The 21,262-nt window shown below is 41.3% G+C and overlaps 1 protein-coding gene across 2 annotated transcripts in view; it reads right to left on the bottom strand.

Annotated features, from left to right (window-relative positions):
* Positions 1-20,376, bottom strand: part of LOC110486056 (spectrin beta chain, non-erythrocytic 1) — a 107,603-nt gene extending 87,227 nt beyond the window's left edge. For both annotated transcript variants that reach the window (XM_036942363.1, XM_036942361.1), the window contains exon 1: positions 20,258-20,376. The gene's annotated coding sequence lies outside the window, so the exon portion shown is untranslated. The remainder of the gene's footprint in view (positions 1-20,257) is intronic.
* Positions 20,377-21,262: the final 886 nt, after the last annotated feature.

The raw sequence follows: 21,262 nt of genomic DNA, 5'->3' as shown, positions 1-21,262 counted from the left end.
CATGAAGCTGGTTGAGAGAATGCCAAGAGCGTGCAAAGCTGTCATCATTTTTGGTTACTACATGATTCCATTTGTGTTATTTCATGGTTGTGATGTCTTCACTATTATTCTACAATGTAGAAAATAGTAAAAAATAAAGAAACTCTCGAATGAGTAGGTGTATCCAAACTTTTGACTGCTAGTGTATATAAATAAACTAATAATACTCCCATCCAAAGCTTTTGAAAATAGGCCTCATACCCTAGAATAAAGAATGATAAAGAATAAAAGAAAGAAAGAGAGACGGAGGGCATCATTATTATCATCACCATCATCACAGCTCCTACAGTTGATGGAAGCAGCAGTGTACATACCAGTATGTACTTTGTTTCCCTAACCAGAGGCTGCCTTTTACCCACTTCGCCACTTAGCAGATAGGGCTAAGTGCTTACATTCAGCAGAAACTGCAATCCTCTTCCTGTAAACATTAGTAGTTGTCTATAGATAGCCTCAGCCGTTTCCTCCTCGTCTGATACGTTGTGTATCCCCTGTATCCCTGCCCTGGCTAGGGACGAGCACCCTTTTGCATATTTAGTGCCCTATGGGCCCTGGTCAAAAGTAATGCACAATAAAGGGAATAGAGGGCTGTTTGTGACGCACCTAGGACGCAGGTTGACGTTTATTGTCATGAGTCTTGTCCTGGAGGCAGAACTGAGTGATTTCCGCTAGATAGGCCAGCTGCAAAGTCAAAATTGGCTATTTTTTTAACTATTCATGAAAACTAAAATAAGCTTTTTGGTCTTCATTTAAGGTTAGGCATTAGCAGTGTGGCTAAGGTTAGGTTTAAAATCAGATTTTATGACTTTGTGGATGTACCAGCTAGTGATGACTCTGCAGAGCTGCCTCCAGAACAAGTTTCATGACAAAAAATGATAACCTGCACCTAGGACTGCCAAAGACTATTCAACTCAGCCAATTTCATTAGCTGGATAACAACACAGCTCATGTCTATATTTGACCAGTTATCTAAACATTACAATTCTCAAGTTCTCAGTCTTAGTTTTGTAAAAAATTATTCAAATAATTTAAAAAAGATGTAGTCCATCCCGGACTACATCTTTTAAATTATTTGAATAATTTTTTAAGCACTTACAAATTCGCAGCATATTGTACGAATTGGAATTTGCAACATATACATTTTTTTTTAATGCAGGACATAACATATATGAGGTAGATGAGGTACTGTAGAAGACATAGATGAGGTAGAACACAATTGTGGACAATCTTCAGGGACCCGTTTTGGCACATTGATCACTACATTCAAAACTACTGGCTAAAATTATGCAAATCACTTTAAGGCAATCATTGATAATACTTCTGCTCAACTGCACTGTATTGATCTTTTAGGTCTTCTTTAATAAAACATTTCCATCCATATTCTTTAATTGTTTTTGTGCTTTTACCCCATTTTCTCCAATTGGTAGTTACTGTCTTGTCCCGTCGCTGCAACTATTTTACGGACTCCGGAAAAGAGAAGGTCGAGAGCGATGCGCCCTCCGAAACATGACCCTGCCAAGCCACACTGCTTCTTGACACATTGCTCACTTAACCTGGTAGCCAGCCACACCAATGTGTCAGAGGAAACACCGTGCAACTGGTGACTGAAGTCAGCTTGCCCATCCATATTCTTAATACAAAATAAAATGTTCTGTTTTAATGGAATGATTTAAGGGGAGATACATTTTGTTCATCATAAGAAGTCCTAGGATTCAGCGAAAGGATCATTAGCAATTACGTATTAGTGGTCTTAACATTTACTGGATGTAAGAGGAGATATCAGCCCTCAAGGAAATAGAGGAGATATGGGTTGGTATGGAGCACTACAAATGGCATTTGTTTATTGTCCTGAAAGGAAAGAAGAGCTAATAAGGGTCCTCTAATGGAACTTGTAACATGAGCCCTCCAAACACTCCCTAAACCTGTGTAAAAATTAAGATATAAAAACAGACTTCCGTCAAACCTAAAGTATGGCAAATATCAAATGCAGAACTGATGCATTGTTCATTTTAAGATACAGGTATACTTTTTGCTGGGTGAGTTTAGGTCAAAGGTCATTCTTCAGGTCAGGTCAGGCCAGACTGTATGGGCTCAGCTAGTAGATTAATCTGTTAATTCCTTGTAAGAAATCCCTTAAGAATTCAAATTATGTGGTTAAAATTGTATTATTTGTAGTGTGGTCTTATGCCAAATACTGAATGGGTTTCTTAAATTCCTTGGTGTGTGTACGGATGTTTCCTGCAAGTCAACATGTACTCCTTGCCCTCAATATAGTGTAAAATTCGCTATAAACCTTTCCATCTGCTAATGTCAGAAAGGAATAACATGAAACTACCCATTCGGCAAAAACTGGTTGAACCAACGTTGTTTCCACGTAGTTTTAAAAAATGAGCAAAGTGATGTTGTTGAATCAACGTGGAAAACTGATTGGATTTGCAAAAAGTCATCAACATAAGGGAATTTCGTTTTTTTTCCCACCCAACTTTAAATACAATGACATGGTGACATGTTTTGTTGATTTCACATTAAATTCACATTAGTTGACAACTCAACCAAATGTAAATCAAAAAGATCCACAAGCCAACTAAGTGAAAGTAATTCAAAGTATTTCTGCCGCTTTGTTAATCGCACAAAGTCAAAGAACTACAAATCCCATATAGCCTATTCCACCTCGCGCTGCAACACTGCCTGGCTGTGCACACGTGAAGAACTGAGTGAAAGATTCATTTTCAAGATTCATTTTTTTACCACGGTTAGTAAGGAACTAAAACATAATTGCTCCTGTTGGTCACACTGGATAAGAGCATCTTCTAAATGACTAAACTATAAATGTAAGGATATTTCACTCACAGCCATAATTTCACCAACTAGGGAACTGAGATCCACATTGATCAGAGATGGTGCAATCATAGAATATCAACCCAAAAATGTTTTTTTCGATTTATTTTTACAGATAATGAATTAACCTTAGCCTCACTTTCATCATGTTTACTTCACAGAATGGGAGCAAGCTACAAAAGATACATGCCAGTTACATGGCACCTCCATTGATGGGATACATCCTATTTACATACATTCCAAATACTGTGGATATGGGGTATATTCAAAATCTGAATGTCCCACCTGCCTCCTTCCCTAAGAAAAGGTATCATGATATTCACACACTATTCAGATGGTATGTAAATCCAGTAAATAAAAATCCGGAATACTCCAATGATATGTCAGCTGTTATGTTATGTTATGTATTAATTTGTGGATGTCCATCATCCATTCCATATGATATGTTATGAATGGCAATTTGTACAATATGTTATGAATGGCAATTTGTACAATATGTTATGAATGGCAATTCGTACAATATGTTATGAATGGCAAGTCGTACAATATATTATGAATGGCAATTCGTACAATATGTTATGGCAATTCGTACAATATGTTATGAATGGCAATTCGTACAATATGTTACTAATTGCAATTTTTACAATATGTTACGAATTTGCTAAAGTTATAGGTTCACAAATTTGTTGCGGCTAACGTTAGCAAGGCTAGGAGTTAGGGGTTAGGGTTAATCCTATCCTTTTTTGCTCATGCAAAAAAATCAGATCTCTACCTTAAACAGAAGGATTTTGGTGGCATTTTAAAAAAAAAATGCTAATTAGATTTCTGCAGGGGCACGGACATCGACTGTAGGGGATTAAAGGGTTTTAAGGTTAGGGTAAGCTAACATGCTAAGTAGTTGAAAAGTTGCTAATTAGCTAACATGCTAAAGTTGTCCTTGATTAGATTTGAACATGCAACCTTTGGGTTGCTAGACGTTCACGTTATATACGCCTACTCATCCATCTCGACCAACCACCCTACCTTTGGTTTTGCCTTAAGTAACCTTCTGTGTTATGTAAACATTCCAAACTATTTGAGTGTCCCGGATTTACATTTACTATGTTACGTCTAGTCTATGAAACTAGACTGCATCCACCCCCTCACTCTGAGCAATAGCAGAATTGCAACAGCTTGGATACTAGCTTGGCAAATCACCATGGAGTGCTATACACCCAGCAACCTTTGTGCCATCTAACAGTTTGCTGTTGTGTGGCCCCGGTTCAGTCTGAAGCTATCGTTTACCATCTACTCTTCACAATGTCCGTCATGTAAAGCTGTCTGGACAAGAGGGGAATGAAGGCCATACTTTCCTGATATAGCAACCATCTGGCATCACTCACCATGACAGTGCTGCGTGTTTCTAAACTAGTGTTCAGCTGAGGGTATGCATGTGTAATGATGGGGCGGTCGGAAGCAGGTGAAACGTTTTAATAAAACAACGACACTAACATAAGGCAGTACGCCGATACACAAGAACAATACCAGCTGGTGAGCGAACATGGGAGAGTGACATTTAAAGGGGAGGAAATGATGAAGTGATGGAGTCCAGGTGTGAATCCTAATGATCATAATGATGACAATGATTCACATGTGCACGTAATGATGAATCCCAGGACCGGTGGTTAGTACTCTGGCGACCTCGTATGCCGGAGGGGAGGAGCAGGAGCAGATGTGACAGCATGTTTAAAATCCACATGGCAATCACAAAACAAATGATTTACTTTGCATGCAGGACATTCTACTAGAGCATACAATATGTTCACATTTTTCAATGTATTAAGCTACCAGACAATCCTTGTTACATCACACCTCCCCTTCCCAAACACACACACACACAACAAATCTGATTTTGGGTCTCCACACACCCACACAGACGCTGCTCTACACCTTGCATCGCATATTGGTGCTATGGATACAGATTGCATCTATTGTTAAGCCCCCCTTCACTACCTCTGTTTAATGCGACAGTAGAGACATCATGCCACTCAGTCTTTGTGCATTCAAACATGTATGCTATCCATGGCATGTAGTTTGCAGCTGACCATATTACTGTATGACTTGCTTTTTGTAACGCATCACTAGCATATCAGGCAATTATATTTTGGGAGGGTCTCCTACTAACTGGACACACATGCATGGAATGTGTGTTAGCGCAAGTGCTTGCTTCAGCAGTGCTACAGCTTTTTAGCGTGACGCACATAGAACAAGGCCCTACAGAAGGCACTCATTTATATTCTACTGCATATGTGCTGCAAGAGATAAAATTACTCAAGAGTAGGATTTGAAACTAGATTGTTTATAAATAGTGTAGATGTGCCAAAACAAGGCACAATTAAAAAAATAATTTCAATCAAATTGATTGAAGTCTTAAGTACACAAACCAATTCATGTGCAGAGTGAGACTAGTAGTCACAGTGTTACTATTGTCATTCTTTGTGCATCATATGCCCATCATTACAACCATATATCCTAGTGTAGGTCTAGATCAAAGGCAACAACACTTAACTATTGGAAATACTGTATACTGTTAAAAGTCTCTTACACCAAGACAATGTGAGACTACAGTATGTACATTAAAACTGGGACTGAAACATCATGATGACATACAGTAACAGCAATGTCTGCATCGCCCTCCATGTACTGTATTCTCTGCCACTGGAGGGCGATGCTAGAGGACGGCTTTATGGACCTTGCAGGGTGTAGCTGAAGTGGCCTTCTAAAAGATCAAGGCCGACACTGGACTTTTGGAAGCCCTCTCAATCGCAGGGTCAGGGAAGAGCCACAGCAGAGTCCAGAGGTGGGACCAAGTCAATGTTTTACAAGTCACAAGTAAGTCTCAAGTCTTAGCACTCAAGTCAAGTTCCAGGTCAAAACAGGCAAGTCCGAGTCAAGTCTCAAGTCCTAAACAAGTCAAAATGTTCTCTTCACCAAATGTAAAACCATTTCATATTTTTTAACAAGAGTAAGAGTTAGTATATTACATTTATGCAAATCATGAATGCTTTTAAAAATGTATTACTTTCCAAATCAACTTTATATTTCCATGGAAATACATAGGTAGCCATGAGGAAGACCCCCCCCCGAATAGCAATCGACTATCGAGGATCGCAATCGGGCGAAGTAGGCTTGTACACAATCGCCCAACCTTAACACACACCCTCTCTGCGTGTGGTTACAGTAGGCTAACGTGCGTCAATGGTTTTAGGAACAGCAGTAACATCAGGCAGGATTTAGGCTACCGATTGCCTAGCCAGTTGTACCTCAATCTTGGGTACAATGATCACTTTCCCGCACTGACTCACTGTGTGGAGGCTCACTGATTTAACGTTACGTTAGCCTACATGCTACACTAGCAAAGTTATAAACTATATAGCTGTCGGCTATATTAGCCACGACTTACCGTTCTTTGTGCAACTTCAAATGTCGAACAAAGTTGGAAGTTATTGCGCCTCCGTCTAATTTTCTTCCCGCATGTTTTGCAAGTTGCAATCCGTTTTTTGTTGATACAGCGAAGTCTTTATATCCGAAAATAATAATTTGGGGTATCATCTTTCCAAGGGCTCCGTCTGAATTCACCCGCCGACATTCCTCTGCACTGCCACGTGCAACTTTTTCTCAGCTGGCACAATTTGATTGGCTGCTGTCTAATTCAAACTGTAATCAGTTAAATGAAGAGTTGATGCGCTGCACACTTTTTTTAATAGCATAATTTTTTTATTTTGGCTTGGGGAAGGTATCAAGTCAGTTCGAGTTAAAAGGCTCAAGTCCAAGTTAAGTCACAAGTGATTGGTGTTAAAGTTAAAGTCGAGTTACAAGTCATCATATTTGTGACTCGAGTCTGACTCGAGTCCAAGTCATGTGACTCGAGTCCACACCTCTGCAGCAGACATCCCATGATGCTCTTTCGGTACCTTTCTGGTTTGTACACAAACACTGCTATTTTGTGAATTCCAGATGATGATATTGGGCTTTGGTTTTACAGGAGGCTTTGGGAGTCCCCATAATACAATGTCTCACTCAGCCCTGAATCCTAATTTACTTTAACATCCACCTGTGTAACTCAAGTTTTTGAGTGCAAATCTTCTATTGACATTAATGTATGAAAGCATGTGCATCACAAGCTAGGATTATCAAGGAAGAGATCCAAGCCTTCCAAATCAGATCTTGTCAACTGCTTCCTTCAGCCCCATTAGCTGACCGTATCTCTTCAAATATGATTATAGCATACTATGCTAATCACTTTCTCAATTAAGCTTGTTGACGTATCCAGAAAACACATATTTGAAAAATGGTACAAATTGCAGAAATGTTTTATTTTCATGAGCTACATGAATGTTAGTAAAGTACGATCCATTCTTAAAAGGGTGATTTTTAAAAAATAAATGGAACTCATCTGCAGAGTTTCTGCACAGTTACTACTGGCACATGCACCACTAAATAATACACCAACATTAATCATATCTAGTAATTTCACCAATTGATAGCCATATATACAAGGAAAGGATCAGGACACAGTCTATACCAGGGGTGGGCAAACTTTTTGGCTCGAGGGCCACATTGGTAAAGGGTAAAGAAATTCAATTTGCGGGACAGAAAAAGGGCAGTTATTTGAAAATATTAAGGTCCATTATAATTTCTACATACTCTATCTAGTTTTAGAAGTTCAAGTGTGGCCTGGAGTCCCAAAATAATAATTCCCCCACCTCCAAAAACCTCACTCAAATCTCCCATGGGCCAGACTGAATGGGTTTGTGGGCCTGTGGGCCATATTTGCTACAACTTGATTAGAGTCCACCTGTGGTAAATTCAATTGATTGGACATGATTTAGAAAGACACACAATTGTCTATATAAGGTCCCACCATTGACAGGGCATGTCAGAGCAAATATCAAGCCATGAGGTCGAAGGAATTGTCCGTAAAGCTCCTAGACAGGATTGTGTCGGGGCACAGATCTGGGGAAGGGTACCAAAACGTTTCTGCAGCATTGAAGGACCCCAAGAACACAGTGGCCTCCATCATTCTTAAATGGAAAAAGTTTGGAATCACAAAGACTCTTCCTAGAGCTGGCCACCTGGCCAAACAGAGCAACCGGGGGAGAAGGGACTTGCTCAGGGAGGTTACCAAGAACCCGATGGTCACTCGGACAGAGCTCCAGAGTGCCTTTGTGGAGATGGCAGAAGGACAAACATCTATACAGCACTCCACCAATCAGGCCATTATGGTAGAGTGGCCCGACGGAAGCCACTCCTCAGTAAAAGGCACATAACAGCCTGCTTGGAGTTCGTCAAAAGGCACCTAAAGGACTCGCAGACCATGAGAAACAAGATTCTCTGGTCTGATGAAACCAAGATTGAACTCTTTGGCCTGAATGCCAAGCGTCACGTCTGGAGAAAACCAGGCACCGCTCATCCCCTGGCCAATACCATCCCTACGGTGAAGCATGGTGGTTTTTTAGCGGCAGGGACTGGGAGACAAATCAGGATCCAGGGGAAAGATGAACGGAGCAAAGTACAAAGATATCCTTGATGAAAACCTGCTCCAGAGTGCTCAGGAGCTCAGACTGGGGCAAAGGTTCACCTTTCAACAGGACAACAACCCTAAGCACACAAGCCAAGACAATGCAGGGGTGGCTTTGGGACAAGTTTCTGAATGTCCTTGAGTGGCTCAGCCAGGGCCCAGACTTGAACTTGATCAAACATCTCTGGAGAGACCTGAAAAATAGCTGTGCAGTAATGCTCCACGTCCAACCTTACAGAGCTTGAGAGGATCTGCAGAGAAGAATGTGAGAAACTCCCCAAATACAGGTGTAGCTTTATACCCAAGAAGACTTGAAGCTGTAATCGCTGCCAAAGGTGCTTCTTGGCTATAACTTAACAAAATGTGGAAAAAGTGAAGGTGTCTGAATAATTTTTGAATGCACTGTATCTCACTAACGAAAACATGTAATGGGTTGTGCTTTATTGTATTGTTGACTTGTTATTAATATTTACATACAAATGAACTGTTAAAATGGTAATTATCTAATAATGGCCAAATTATTACTTTTCAGTTTATGTGATGTAAATACTAGCTGAAATTCAACTGCCAAATAAAGTATTAGCCACAAAAGTAAATTTCCCATTAAATGAAAAGAAAAACAAAGATAACATATTTACTTAAAAAAGAAAACACTCCTGGGTGTTACCAATGATATCTTTATCAGCCACTGGAAAGAAACAAGATTTACCATGCCTATAAGAGTAGAGAACCACTGGGATCAGATAGTGGTGTGGGAAGAGACCAGGGGGGAGCATCATCACCTCCTTCCTCTGGGTTGTATTATTGGCCAGAGGAGGTAATAGCCACATTCCAGAGAGAGGTCTAAGGCCGGGGCCAGAAACAAATGGCTGATAACGTTGGTTTGTTATCAATACTTTGATTAGGTGATAAGGATACATTGTCACAAATTACACACAAATTATATAAATCTGGTCCCAGACTGGATTGTTGCTCCAAACTACAGTCGTGGCCAAAAGTTTTGAGAATGACAAATATTAATTTTCACAAAGTCTGCTGCCTCAGTTTGTATGATGGCAATTTGCAGAATGTTATGAAGAGTGATCAGATGAATTGCAATTAATTGCAAAGTCTGTCTTTGCCATGCAAATTAACTGAATCCCCCAAAACACATTTCCACTGCATTTCAGCCCTGCCACAAAAGGACCAGCTGACATCATGTCAGTGATTCTCTCGTTAACACAGGTGTGAGTGTTGACGACGACAAGGATGGAGATCACTCTGTCATGCTGATTGAGGTCGAATAACAGACTGGAAGCTTCAAAAGTAATCATTGTTCTTCCTCTGTCAACCATGGTTACCTGCAAGGAAATACATGCTGTCATCATTGCTTTGCACAAAAAGGGCTTCACAGGCAAGGATATTGCTGCCAGTAAGATTGCACCAATCAACCATTTATCGGATCATCAAGAACTTCAAGGAGAGCGGTTCAATTGTTGTGAAGGCGGCTTCAGGGCGCCCAAGAAAGTCCAGCAAGTGCCAGGACCGTCTCCTAAAGTTGATTCAGTTGCGGGATCGGGGGGCACCACCAGAACAGAGCTTGCTCAGGAATGGCAGCAGGCAGGTGTGAGTGCATCTGCACGCACAGTGAGGCAAAGACTTTTGGAGGATGGCCTGGCGTCAAGAAGGGCAGCAAAGAAGCCATCTCTCCAGGAAAAATATCAAGAACAGACTGATATTCTGCAAAAGGTACAGGGATTGGACTGCTGAGGACTGGGGTAAAGTCATTTTCTCTGATGAATCCTCTTTCCGATTGTTTGGGGCATCCGGAAAAAAGCTTGTCCGGAGAAGACAAGGTGAGCACTACCATCAGTCCTGTGTCATGCCAACAGTAAAGCATCCTGAGACCATTCATGTGTGGGTTTGCTTCTCAGCCAAGGGAGTGGGCTCACTCACAATTTTACCTAAGAACACAGCCATGAATAAAGAATGGTACCAACACATCCTCCGAGAGCAACTTCTCCCAACCATCCAGAACAATGCCTTTTCCAGCATGATGGAGCACCTTGCCATAAGGCAAAAGTGATAAGTAAGTGGCTCGGGGAACAAAACATCGATATTTTGGGTCCATGGCCAGAAAAATCCCCAGACCTTAATCCCATTGAGAACTTGCGGTCAATCCTCAAGAGGCGGGTGGACAAACAAAAACCGACAAATTCTGACAAACTCCAAGCATTGATTATGCAAGAATGGGCTTCCATCTGATGTGGCCCAGAAGTTAATTGACAGAGGTTAATTGCAGAGGTCTTGAAAAAGAAAGGTCAACACTGCAAATATTGACTCTTTGCATCAACTTCATGTAATTGTCAATAAAAGCCTTTGACACTTATGAAATGCTTGTAATTATACTTCAGTATTCTATAGTAACATCTGACAAAAAATATCTAAAGACACTGAAGTAGCTAACTTTGTGGAAATTAATATTTGTGTCATTCTCAAAACTTTTGGCCACGACTGTAGATTTGATCAACTCTGTGGCCTTGTGGTTAGAGCAGCATTTCCCAAACTCGGTCCTCGTGACCCAAAGTGGTGCACGTTTTGTTTTTTTGCCCTAACACTACACAGCTGATACAAATGATCAAAGCTTGATGATTAGTTGATTATTTGAATCAACTGTGTAGTGCTAGGGGGGAAGGGAAAAAAGTGCACCCTTTTTTGGGGTCCTGAGGACTGAATTTGGGAAACCCTGGGTTAGATGGTCCGCATCAACATTGTTTGGGGGTTCAATCCCTGGTCGAGTCATACCAAAGACTAAACATGGGACCTAATGCCTTTCTGCTTGGCACTCGGCATTAGAGGGATAGTTTGTGATTTTGGCAATGAGGTGTATGTATCTGCGTGCAGTTGGATGGAAGTTGCTAACTAGCATTTGCTCAATTGCTAACTAGCATTAGTACAATGACTCAAAGTCTACAGGAACAGCTAGCAAACTATCTCTAACTTCTTTCATACTGAACGCAGATACATAAAAACGGTATCCACAAGTTCATCCGACTCTGGGGAAGAAGATAAGATTTTATGTGTGTGAACTATCCCTTTAAGGAGATGGATTGGGGCTAAGGCCCTGCGACAGACTAGCATCCTGTCCAGCATTTGTACTTGTACATCAAGCTGCCTCATGCTGCAGAAACAGGAGGTAGGCTGCTGCCCCTATGGGCCATCCTGGCTCAGACAAGGCTTACTTACTTAATGAACTGGAAAGTGAGGATACCATGCATTTCATTAAACTTTTGTGTGTCTTCCTCCAAATATTCTTGTTTGCATGTCTTCATGAAAATCTTCCAACAAATATCTAAGGGACTTGAACAAATACATGAAAAATGAGTTAAGTATCTATCTATCTGTTAGAACAACCTCATTTAAAGTTCTGACCTACATAAAAAAAAATCTAACTAGCCGGCAGTCGTTTCAATTGTCCGTCAACCCCCATAGAAAAACAATATGGTAAATATGTATTTGGAGGGTAGACCATTTCAATCTGAACCAGGCCAATGACAACTTTATGCAACAGGTGGAATTAAGCGTCTAAGTTCTATAAGTGACTACCTGTTTGTAGGGCAATATATGTTTATGTAACCAGCCCCAGATCCTCACGAGCATGCCTGTTTGTCTGACGTCTTCCCAAGAAAAACAGATTAATAACTTGCGATCCAAACATTCCTGCTAACAAGGCTGTGTGTATGTATCATGTTTTTAAACAACTGAAAAGCGGTTTGACCTGGGGCAGATACCTCACTACGGGGATAGAAGACACGCTTGAGTCAAGCCTGAAAAAAAGTGGTTTCTGGTTTCTCCTGTAGACATAAATACATACACTACCGTTCAAAAGTTTGGGGTCACTTAGAAATGTCCTTGTTTTTGAAAGAAATGCAATTTTTTTTGTCCATTAAAATAACCCCAAATTGATCAGAAATACAGTGTAAACATTGTTAATGTTGTAAATGACTATTTTAGCTGGAAACGGCTGATTTTTTTAATGGAATATCTACATAGGCGTACAGAGGCCCATTATCAGCAACCATCACTCCTGTGTTCCAATTGCACATTGTGTTAGCTAATCCACGTTTATCATTTTAAAAGGCTAATTGATCATTAAAAAAAAAACTTTTGCAATTATGTTAGCACAGCTGAAAACTGTTGTCTGCTTCAAGAAGCAATAAACCTGGTCTTCTTTAGACTAGTTGAGTTTCTGGAGCATCAGCATTTGTGGATTCGATTACAGGCTCAAAATGGCCAGAAACAAAAGACCTTTCTTCTGAAACTCGTCAGTCTATTCTTGTTCTGAGAAATGAAGGCTATTCCATGCGAGAAATTGCCAAGAAACTGAAGATCTCATACAACGCTATGTACTACTCCCTTCACAGAACAGTGCGAACTGGCTCTAACCAGAATAGAAAGAGGAGAGTGAGGCCCCGGTGCACAACTGAGCAAGAGGACTAGTACATAAGTGTCTAGTTTGAGAAACAGACGCCTCACAAGTCCTCAACTGTCCTCCTCTGTCCAGTTGTGTCTTTTATTTTTATTGGCCAGTCTGAGATATGTATTTTTCTTTGCAACTCTGCCTAGAAGGTCAATTAAACTTTAATTATAAAATTGGATTAGCTAACACAATGTGCCATTGGAGCACAGGAGTGATGGTTGCTGATAATGGGCCTCTGTATATCTATGTAGATATTCCATAAAAAAATCTACCAACTGTTTCCAGCTACAATAGTAATTTACAACATTAACAATGTCTACAATGTATTTCTGATCAATTTGATGTTATTTTGATTGTCACGACTTCCGGCAGAAGTCGGTTCCTCTCCTTGTTCGGGCGGCGTTCGGCGGTCGATGTCACCAGTCTTCTAGCCATCGCCGATCCACCTTTCATTTTGTCTTGTTTTCCCACACACCTGGTTTACATTTCCCTCATTACTTGTCATGTATTTAACCCTCTGTTCCCCCCATGACTGTGTGTGTGTAACTGTTTATTGTCAGGTTGGCACGCTTCCGGCTGGTTTGCGCCGGGTTTTGTTTTATGCCCGTGCTTTGTGGCAGCCAGTACGTTGTATGTGGTTGTGGTACTTTGTGCTGCCTCATTTGTTCTTTGGGCATTTGTTTGTGACCCAATTGCATTCTTGTCCTAGCTACACACACCGTTGACATTAATGGACAAAATAATAGCTTTCCTTTCAAAAACAAGGACATTTCTAAGTGACCCCAAACTTTTGAACGGTAGTGTACATCAATTCACTTTCTAAAAACCTGTTTTCGCTTTGTCATTATGAGCCATTGTGTGTTGATAACAAAATAATGTGGTCTGAATACTTTCCGAATGCACTGCATCTCCTCTGAATTTCACTAGCATACTTTCAAAACACTGCTCTGAAGGTCTGGTTGTCATTATACTCTCTCTCTCTCTCACTCTTATCAGATACTTACGAATCAAGGCCTCATACCCCATTTCTGCCAACTTAAAGCCCCTATGACTACTACTTACCCATTGCTCTTGCTGTCCATCTTTTGCCATAGTACAATTGTGTGTGTGTGTGTGTGTGAGGCACTTCAAGGAATCAGGGATTATCTATTCAGCACATTAATCATATGCTAAATGGGGCACACCATTTCAACAAGTAGATAAAATTAATATCTGCAGTGGCTGGTATTGAAATTGTTTGAGAGAGTAAAGGGAGCCAAGATGGATGCTGTCCTTCAGCTGTGTTAGCAGCTACAAGCCACATGACATGGAAACTGCACCAGTGGAACTCCAGGTCACGATTTCCTGCTTTCGTGGACCAAGAGACATGGAAAATGGGGGAACACAAATTATATGAGGTTCATGACATGGGAAATGCATCCTCTTAGAATTAGGTCATCTTTTCCAGAGACTCTTCAACAACGTTCCCCTCCAGGCAAGAGTGATCGACCATGGGTAGCTCTGGTCCAGGGCGCTAGTGCTTTAAGGATGTGCACTAACACCGTTGGACAAGAGCTAGACCACAGACAACAAACAAAGGATGGCATAATGTCATTACAGCTGTAGCACAAATGAAAGCACAAAAAGACACCATTTCCAAGAGACTAGCCCAGCTGCAAAACTCAATTTTGAATAACATGACAATCCATTGCAAATGAGCTAAAGTTGAACGAGAGTTAGACACATCATTAACTATTTGGTTCTGTACGAGCACTGCTACCAAATGACATTGATTGATTATATTATAACCTTATGTATATTAAATCATACAGCCAACTTTTAAAACAACTTCTTACTGCAGGGTCAGTCAGTGAAATCTTGGTGTGCAGCCTAGCTGTGCACCCTTGGGCAGGACACTGGTTCTAAGCCAGCTGTGCAAACGGCTAATGTGTCAAAACAGTAAGTGATCTGAATAAAATACAACTGGGAGCCTGTTTCAGAAATGCAAGAAAAGCTTGTCGCTGTGTAACTCATCACCAAAAACAATACGTAGTACTAATGCTTTTAAGGTGCTATAGGCCCCAACCGAGGTTAGGAAGGACAAAACATCAACCCAACTAAGTCTATGCTGTGCTTCTACCTCACAGGACAGATATTGAATTAGGGCACTTAGGGGGAAATCATGGAAACAAATGTGTATCAAGTATCCAGGGGAGGAGAATTGGGAAAGAGTAAAACTATTATAGGCTACTGCTGCTGCGCATGGTTCTCGCCCACTCCCAAGGGGTCTTTGTCATTTCCGCTAGTTCTGTTTGGGCTTAGATAACAGAGTACAGTATGCTATCAGCTATTTTGCTTCAGTTATGCCAAACATACCCCAGTCCAAACCTTGGCGTATGTAATGTTCTATTTTCCTTGATCTACTGTTGTTTCCTAAATACTCATAGTATCACTAAATGGATGAAAAGATGGAACTGAATAACACAATGAAAATGACTAAACTATTACTACCAATTTCAAAGGGGGTGACACTCTAGACCCAAACTGTTACAGACCTATATCCATCCTGCCCTGCCTTTCTAAAGTCTTCGAAAGCCAAGTTAACAAACAGATCACTGACCATTTAGAATCCCATTTAGAATTTGTAAATCTAGAATCGGCTTCCTATTTCGCAACAAAGCATCCTTCACTCATGTTGCCAAACATACCCTCGTAAAACTGACCATCCTACTGATCCTCAACTTCGGCGATGTCATTTACAAAATAGCCTCCAACACTCTACTCAACAAATTGGATGCAGGCTATCACAGTGCCATCCGTTTTGTCATCAAAGCCCCTTATACCACCCACCACTGCGACCTGTATGCAGTAGTCGGCTGGCCCTCGCTACATATTCGTAGCCAGACCCACTGGCTCCAGGTCATCTATAAGTCTATGCTAGGTAAAGCTCCACCTTATCTCAGCTCACTGGTCATGATAACAACACCCACCCATAGCACAGGTTCCAGCAGGTATATCTCACTGGTCTTCCCCATAGCCAACACCTCTTTGGCCGCCTTTCCTTCCAGTTCTCTGCTGCAAATGACTGGAACTAATTGCAAAAATCGCTCAAGCTGGAGACTAATATTTCCCTCACTAACTTTAAACATCAGCTAACCGATCACTGCAGCTGTACATCTGTAAATAGCCCACCCAATCTACCTACCTCATCCCCATATTGTTTTTATTTACTTTTCTGCTCTTTTGCACCCCAGTATTTCTACTTGCACATCATCATCTGCTCATCTATCACTCCAGTTTTAATTTGCCTAACTGTAATTACTTCGCTACTATGGCCTATTTATTGCCTTACCTCCTCACGCCATTTGCACACACTGTATATAGACTCTTTTTTTCTATTGTGTTATTGACTGTACGCTTGTTTATTCCATGTGTGTTGTGTTGTTTGTGTCACACTGCTTTGTTTTATCTTGGCCAGGTCACAGTTGTAAATGAGAACTTGTTCTCAACTATCTTACCTGATTAAATTAAGGTGAAATAAAAATAAATAAAATAAAAAATAAATTACATCAGCTTAAATTGCCTAGTATTTTAGACACAAAAAGGGCACTGGGGAGGCTGCAAGACTAATGGCTCAGTCTCTAGGCATTCTCAGACTTTGGTCCCTATAACAAGAGTGTAAATTCCTTTTAGCCTAAAAGACACAGCTGTGGAAACTTGCTTGCAATGGTGGTCCTACTGAAGGGGAGATGGCCCAAGAATGTCCAACTTGGCTGACCACTCCCAAAACAATATACATACCATCACCCAAACCATTTTTTTCACATTTTAGTCAACACTCATATCCAGAGCGACTTACAGGAGCAATTATGCTCAAGGGCACTTCAGCCGATTTTTCACCTAGTCGGCACAGAGATTCATACCAGCGATCTTTCGGTTACTGGCCCAAAGCTCTTAACTGCTAGGCTACCAGCCACATGCGCACACACGCATGATAACATGCACACACACGCATGATAACATGCACATACACACACACACAGCGAGGCCGTGTGGTCCTCACCTGTAACCCCAGTGGTCGCAGCTGTTCCCCCACCCTTCCACCCCCCCACTCCCCTCCTCTTTTACTGACCATCACCTGCCCTGATAGAAAACAGGATGCCACCCTCTCCACCACCTTTTTCACTGTAACACATGCCGTTGTGTCAATTTCAAATAACATCCCCAAAACACACCAGGTATCAGTTTATGTGATGACATTCATTGTCTTTTTAATAATTGATTCTTAAGATGCCTCTCAGACCGGACTTATGAAATGTGAGATATCTATCTCAAACAAATAGAAGATTTTAAAAGCAGTTTGGAGTTAAAAGGTCCTGTGGATGAAATGGCTGGTTGTTTACAGTGGAAGGGGCATACAGTATCTGTGCAGTTTGAGCATGACTGTTTTATCAGTCATCTCACTGGATGAGCAGATAATGTAAGAAGAGTTTAGGGGAAATGGAGCCTGAAGGTGAGAGAAATTCAATTCAAGACAGAATTCTGAAAATAATCTCTCCTTAACACAACTGATTTATTTATTGTGAAACCATCAGGGCACATATAAATAACTGTTTCACTGCTCCCTGAACAGATGATACTCATTGAAAGGGCTACCTTGATTTTAGCCCGGCACTTGCGGGCGCAGGCACAGGACGCACTGGGCTGTGCAGACCCACGGGAGACACAGTGCGTAGGGCTGGTGCCATATAACACGGACCGAGGAGACGGACTGGAGACCAGATGCGCTGAGCCGGCTTCATCCCTCCTGGCTTGATGCCCACTCTAGCCCGGCCAATACCAGGAGCTGCGATGTAGCGCACCGGGCTATGTACACGGTGCCTGCCCGGTCACTCTCTCTCTCCACGGTAAGCACGGGGAGTTGGCTCAGGTCTCCTACCTGACTTTGCCAATCTCCCCGTGTGGCCCCCCCAATACATTTTTGGGGCTGCCTCTCGGGCTTCCTTGCTAGCCGTGTTCCCTCGTACCACTGGTTCACCTCTCCTGCTGCCGCCGCTCTCCTGGCTGCCTCCACCTGTTCCCATGGGAGGCGATCCCTTCCAGCCAGGACGTGGTACGTGTTCGGCATATTATTAAATATAACTGAACACTAAGTAACAAAAAGGCACAACCGAAACAGCTCCGTCAGGTGCAAAACACACTAAACAGAAAATAACTACCCACAACTCAAGGGCGAAAACAGGCTGCCTAAGTATGGTTCTCAATCAGAGACAACGATTGACAGCTGCCACTGATTGGGAACCATACCAGGCCAAACACCTAGAAATACAAACATAGAATGCCCACCCCAACTCACACCCTGACCAACCTAAAATAGAGACATACAAAGAGGAACTAAGGTCAGGACGTGACATGGTGTAACTGCACAGACTCAAATTGAGAAAAACAAAGACAAAAACAACAACCTAAAGATAATGGAAAATACATGTATATCGGTTGTGGATATGTCAGGATATCATCATTTTGTAACTTTTCAGTTCTTGAACACATAATTTGGAAACCAAATATGATGTAATATTTTGTCTGTGCATTTGTGCATATGTGTGATATTAGACAGATGGATAGGTTGTATGTGTGTGTGTGCTTGTGTCTTTCTGCATTCACACACGGTGAAGTTTTTCCCCATTGCAAAGGGACCCCGCCCTTTCAGACAAGGCTGAGAGGGGATGGCAGACACTAGGTCTGCATACTGCAAATGGTCTTAAGAAAAGAGCCTCATCCATCAAGCAAAACCTAAATAGCAAAATGCACCAGAGTGCCAAACTTTAGTGCCACTATGCCATAGAAAGCCTGATCAAAAACACTTCCGTAGAACCATTAAAACCCCAAATAACTTGAAACGAACATGTCACTCAAGCCTTGTGGTTTAGAAAAAGTATTGATTCAGTAATATCAAGTCCCATAGAATACCCACAGTGTAACTAAATTGCAGGTCTTAGAGTTATTAAAAATCCTATAACACCTTTAACCGTGCATGTGTTCCTTTGTTTTTCCCAATGGATATTTCACAACTTCAGTTCCCACTGTGGCTGACATAACTTTTGGTAGGTAGGATAGATAGGCCTACCAGGTAAGCTAACGTGCCACCACTGGAACGAGGAAGCTATTGACTTCATTCATTGGACTGGTTGCTTGAAAAATAGATGCTTGCAGTAACTTCGGCCTACAGCTTCACTACCATACAACCGAGTATTTGGCTCAGCAGAATCACTTTGTTTAACTGACTCATCTCCCTCATTGCTCGCATTTTAAAATGTTGTTCGAGTCCTTCTGTGACTTGGACATTGAGGACTCGACTCGACCAGGTCGCATTAGTGCTGCAACGCTGGACTGGTTCTATGCTGAAGAAGGCGGCATGTAGCATCAACTGCAAAGATTTAGTCCACCAAATAAAAACTATATTGGAGACACAAACAACATGTTGATGAGATACATGTCAAGTATTTGGTAATTAGCACATACTAAAGAAAACCATGTAGGTGATGCTTCACGTCCTCCAAGTTATGTTTTGAGGAGGAGCCGAACACTTGCGCATTGCTAGTTACTATATCATCCTCGCATCAAGCAATGACATATTTTAGCTGCCAATGTAACATTAGCCAACAGCGGCCATTTCAACTACCGATACACTTCACCTAAAATGAGTAATGTTGTCTATATCAATAACCCAACATCATCAGTCGTTAACAACTACTTACCACGTAAAACAAGGACCATAAAATAGTGGAATTTTTGTTGTTGTGCACAACCTAACTCACACATCCTGTTAATGCCACAGTTAGCCTGTCTATTGAACTGTACAGAATAAACAAACCAGCTAATCCTTGCCCTCGCAGCATCACCATGGGCTACCTTTCGCGCAGCGCCACAGATCGGCACGACCACGCCTGTTTTTGTCCATTCTACTGTACCGTTATTCCACCCATAATTAAAGTCACAGAACACCATGCAAATTGATATCAGACAATATACAAATTAAATATTATCCAAATTGCGCATAATATGGCCTTTAAATAAAGGCATTTCTGATATGAGCAGTAGGCCTACAACATCAACATGTCTAATGATTTTAATAGCATAGGCCTATAAAAAAAACAAAGACCGACAAAACATAGTTTCAATCGTATGTCTATATACGTGATTCACGATTTCATATTTGCTTAATTTCACAACTTTCCATCACCTCACAGTAAATTTAGGTAACCTATTTGCTTTGTAGCCAATCGGTAGAACGGAGATTGTCTAACCTCGGCCCTAATTACATTATAACTGGCAATGTGATGAGATAAACTCGTCTGTTTGAAACAACACATTTTTTGACTTACCAATCAAATAATAAGGAACGAACTTCACCGCCTTCAGAGTCCGCAACGGGCAAACGAGAGGCTGGGCAACAAGAGCTGGGAATGACTGGGAGAATCCGCACTGCCGCCTCCAGTCCACCAAAAACTGTAATGCTGCACTGAATTTCGAAGGGGCGGGGATTATAGAGACTGAAGTAAACCAATTAGAGGCTACACTAAAAAAAACAATTTGAATATTTGTTATAGATTATACTAAAAACATAAATTAAATATTACATAGTCTAGCCTACATCAACATACAGTTTAAATAGGAAGTTTACACAGTTTTATTTATTTATTTTTATTTCACCTTTATTTAACCAGGTAGGCAAATTGAGAACAAGTTCTCATTTACAATTGCGACCTGGCCAAGATAAAGCAAAGCAGTTCGACACATACAACGACACAGAGTTACACATAGAGTAAAACAAACATACAGTCAATAATACAGTATAAACAAGTCTATATACGATGTGAGCAAATGAGGTGAGATAAGGGAGGTAAAGCAAAAAAAAGGCCATGGTGGCAAAGTAAATACAATAGAGCAAAGGAGCAAAATAAATAAATAAATAAAATAAATACATTAGGGAAAGAGGTAGTTGTTTGGTTAAATTATAGGTGGGCTATGTACAGGTGCAGTAATCTGTGAGCTGCTCTGACAGTTGGTGCTTAAAGCTAGTGAGGGAGATAAGTGTTTCCAGTTTCAGGGATTTTTGTAGTTCGTTCCAGTCATTGGCAGCAGAGAACTGGAAGGAGAGGCGGCCAAAGAAAGAATTGGTTTTGGGAGTGACCAGAGAGATATACCTGCTGGAGCGCGTGCTACAGGTGGGTGATGCTATGGTGACCAGCGAGCTGAGATAAGGGGGACTTTACCTAGCAGGGTCTTGTAGATGACATGGAGCCAGTGGGTTTGGCGACGAGTATGAAGCGAGGGCCAGCCAACGAGAGTGTACAGGTCGCAATGGTGGGTAGTATATGGGGCTTTGG

Source organism: Oncorhynchus mykiss, chromosome 13 (genome assembly GCF_013265735.2).
Source record: "Oncorhynchus mykiss isolate Arlee chromosome 13, USDA_OmykA_1.1, whole genome shotgun sequence".
Classification (NCBI taxonomy): domain Eukaryota; kingdom Metazoa; phylum Chordata; class Actinopteri; order Salmoniformes; family Salmonidae; genus Oncorhynchus; species Oncorhynchus mykiss.
This window is presented reverse-complemented; position numbering and strand designations above follow the sequence as displayed.